The sequence below is a fragment of the Triticum aestivum genome, chromosome 7D (genome assembly GCF_018294505.1).
Source record: "Triticum aestivum cultivar Chinese Spring chromosome 7D, IWGSC CS RefSeq v2.1, whole genome shotgun sequence".
In the NCBI taxonomy this organism is placed as follows: domain Eukaryota; kingdom Viridiplantae; phylum Streptophyta; class Magnoliopsida; order Poales; family Poaceae; genus Triticum; species Triticum aestivum.
The window spans coordinates 638362763-638367016 of NC_057814.1; positions in this window are offsets into that span (position 1 = coordinate 638362763).

Consider the following 4254-nt stretch of genomic DNA (forward strand, 5'->3'; position numbering starts at 1 on the left):
GTGGGAAGCTAAGTTAATAAGGCCGTGTAAATGTGACAATTTGTATGCCAATATACCAGCCACGTGTGCCATCACTAGTAGAAAAAGGGGCTTTTACCCCGGTTCATAAGGGCCTTTAGTCCCGGTTCTGGAACCGGGACTAAAGGGTCGTTACTAATGCCCTAGCCCTTTAGCCCCGGTTCTTACACGAACCGGGACTAAAGGCCGTCCACGTGGCCGGTGCGGGGAGCCCAGGCAGGAGGGCCTTTGGTCCTGGTTGGTGCCACCAACCGGGACCAATAGGCATCCACGCGTCAGCACCTGGCAGGAGCTGAGGTTTTTGTTTTTTTTTGAAAGGGGTTTTGGGGGGTTAATTTAGGTGTTTCATATATTGTGTTAGCTAGCTAATTAATAGAGAGAAGTGTCCTCTCTTATCTCCGTGCTTTGTCGACGGTACGTACTATATACGTATGGAGAGGAGTAGACACGCTAGCTAGTAATCAAATGAAGGAAACAGAAGATCGTCATGAACATATATATATGCATACAGAGAGAAGTGATATCGACCACCTCTCCTTCTCCGAGATATTGGTCGAACAACAAGTTCTCGTATATCTATCCGACACTACCGGCTACATATATACAATAATTATCTCTTACAATACAATCTCCTAATTATATTGTAGGAACACAGGGTCCACATAGTATTCTCCGTTTTCAGCGATCACGTGGTCAAGGAAGAATGCCGCCAATTCCTCTTGAATTCCTCGCATACGAGCTGGTGCTAGGAGTTCATCCCGCTTCCGAAAAATCTAATTTGAAGAAGGGGGTCAATACATATATATATGAATAAATGAAACTCAACACAAATGATGGTAATAAAATAAAATTGTGAATATTATTGCTTGCGCACTTCATATTGTTCTTCAGTGTAGCCCCGCTCATACGTATGGTAGCGGATGGACTCGCAAATGTAGTATCCACAGTAATTATTCCCGGGTTGCTGCCACAACCACTTTACAAGAAATAGAGGTCAATCAAACTGATAAGCAAGTATCCTAAATGGTATTGATCAAACTAGCGCTTGAATCACTAGGAGATGCGCGGAACATGCTACTATAGTACTTACTTTTGGGTGTCTAAATTGCAGCTGGTTCGGCAGTCCCGGGGCTTTTGAGGTGAATTTTCTCCAAACCCTGCCAGACAAAGAAAACAATTACATGATATCAGGAAATAAACAAAGTTGCTGATATGGTGGATAATGATCGATTTAACTTACTTCTGGAGCATTTGAGTCATGTTCGCATAGTCCTGGGGATCTTTTCGTCTCGAGTCTGAGACGGTTACTACTCCCGGCTCAAGCTTAATCTCTAGGAGAATATAGTGGAAGCTGCGCATGCATGCATAAGTCATCAATTACATTACCATAACCTGGACTAATAAAGGGAAACCGAATATGCAGAAGACAGTAACACTCACTTGAAGTTGTAAGGAAAGAGTATTATATCTTTGTTTTGATTTAATACCAACGATTGTAGCAAGTTGGCCTCGGCTTCTTTGGGATCATGTTTGACCGTCCATTCATCTATGAGATTTGTGTTAATGAACCCAATATCACCGATTTGTCTTTTCTTCAATTCGGCGATCTTCAATCTGCATAATATAGTGAGGATAAGTATAAATACATGTAATGAAAGAGCTGACCTATATAGAGAGACTTAATGACAGAAGTAGTACTACTTACAGACAGTAGCAAGTGATCGTTGTTTTATTGAGGGACATTAGATTGTAAAACTGGAAGAAATCCTCAAATGGAACATTCAGCAGTTCAATTCCAACGAGGTCATGCTCCCGTTTAACTCTCAGCGTTAAAGTACTCATCCCATCAGACTCTCTGCGGGTTTTCATGTACCAATCATGTAGTCTTCGCATCATCGTGCTTAGAGATTTGACATCTTTGACGAGAGGCTTCCCGTAATGGTATTTATGTTCGTCCACTTCCATGATTTCATAATGTACATTGTCGGGCAGGTAATCTCCAAGATCGGTATAACCGGGCACCATACCCGGATCATTAGCGACGATGTCTTTTGACACCTTGAGCGGGGGGCACGATTGGTTCTCTTGTTCGCCGAGCTGGGCAATTTTTTTCCCAGCTCGTCGTTCTTTCATCCTTTTATCACTGACAGTACTTCCCGACCGCTCCGCTTTGGCATATGCCTTTGCAAGAACGCGCTCATAGTTGCCTTTTGGCGGAGACTTTGGCGGTTTTGTCAGGGCAGCCAGAGTGCGCTTTGCTTTCACCAGATCTACCTTCTCCTCCGGAGGTGGATGTTTCTTTGCTTTGACCCCTTCAAAGAATTTCTTCACTTTGGCTCGCACGATCTTCGCGTTCTCCTCCTCGGTCCTCTCATATGGGAACTTCTCTGGAGTCTTCAGAGAAGGACCGAATCTATATTGCCTCCCGCCTCTGGCAGCTGTACTGCTAGACGCCGGCAGAGCAGATGGAGCGGCTGCGGCTGTCTTCTTTCCTTGCTTACGAGGCGGAGGAGAAGGACTACGACGCGCCGGAGCAGCCGCAGCGGCGGCGGGTCTCTTCCGCCCTTGCTGACGAGGCGGAGAAGGAGGAGGCTGGCTGCTCTGGCGCGCCGGCGCTGGCGGAGAAGGAGGCGGAGTGCCACCACGTGCCGGAGAAGGAGGCTGAGTGCCCTGATCACTCGCCGGAGGAGGAGGCGGAGCAGGAGGCGGAGTGCCGCCACATGCCGGAGAAGGAGGCTGAGTGCCCTGATCACTCGCCGGAGGAGGAGGCGGAGGAGGAGGCGGAGTGCCCTTACTCGCCGGAGCCGTCCAGTTCGGAAGCTTGATGAGCTCCTTCCGCCATAGGCATGGAGTCTTCAGAGCTAAACCCAGCCGAGTCTCCCCTTCACCGGTAGGGTGGTCAAGCTGGAGGTCCTCAAATCCCTCCGTTATTTCATCCACCATCACCCTAGCATATCCTTCAGGAATCGGCCGGCAGTGGTAGGTTGCGCCGGGTTCAGTAGGTAAAACAGAGCCAACAGCCGCCTTGACTTTCAAGTTCTGCCATTCCGCCATAAGGTGGCAATGTTGAGACTCCATGATAGCATCCACGGGGTAGCTAGGAGTAGCCGCATGCTCCAGCTGAGGCAGCTCGGTGGAAGCCACGCTGCTTCTACGCTGAGATGGCGGTGTAGCTTCGGGGGCAGTTTCAGCATCTCTATTGCTGTCTCGTTCCTCTAGCACTTGAACCCTTTCGTGCAGATGCTGAATTTGGATCTGCTCCACTTTTTTCCTCCTCTCCTGGGTTTTGTAACCGCCCGTGTCCGGAAAACCAGCCTTCCACGGAACGGAGCCTGGCGTGCCTCATGTCCGTCCAGGGTGCTCAGGATTCCCGAGGGCCATTGTGAGCTCGTCGTTCTCTCTGTCTGGAACGAACGTCCCTTGCTGCGCTGCATCGATATAGTGCTGAATCTTCTTGACGGGTATTGCAAGTTGCTCGTCCGTCCAACGACACCTCCCTGATACAGGGTCCAAGGTTCCGCCAGCCCCGCAGAACCAAGTCCGGCAACGGTCTGGCCAGTTCATTGTCTGTGGTTCGATCCCTTTATCAAGCAGATCCCTCTCAGACTTGGCCCACATAGGCCGGGCTTTGAGGTAGCCACCTGACCCCGTGCGATGGTGAAGCTTCTTCTTCGCAGCATTCATCTTGTTTGTCGCTGACATCTTCTTACTCTTTTCCGATGTCTTGTGGGCCACAAATGCGGGCCAGTGATCTCTGATCTTCTCATACCGGCCGACGAATTCAGGTGTCTCTTCTTTGTCGACAAACGTTTTCAGCTCATTCTTCCACCTCCTGAATAGGTCTGCCATCTTCTTAAGAGCATGAGACTTGATTAATTGCTCTTTAACTGGCTTCTCCGGATCCTCCTCTGGCGGTAGGGTGAAATTTGCCTTCAGCTCAGTCCAAAGATCATCTTTCTGCATATCATTGACATAAGACACCTCAGGGTCTTCCTTCTTAGGCTTATACCATTGGTGGATGCTGATCGGGATCTTGTCCCTAACTAGAACCCCGCACTGAGCAGCAAATGTATCCTTTGTCCGGATGGGTTAAATCGGTTGGCCGTCGCGCGCGATTGCTGTGATCTCAAACCTTTCATCCGAGCGCAACTTTCTCTTCGGGCCTCGTCTCTTTACCGCAGTTGTGCTCGATCCGGAGGGCTAGAAAAAAGAAGAAAGACGAGTGTTAATTAATAT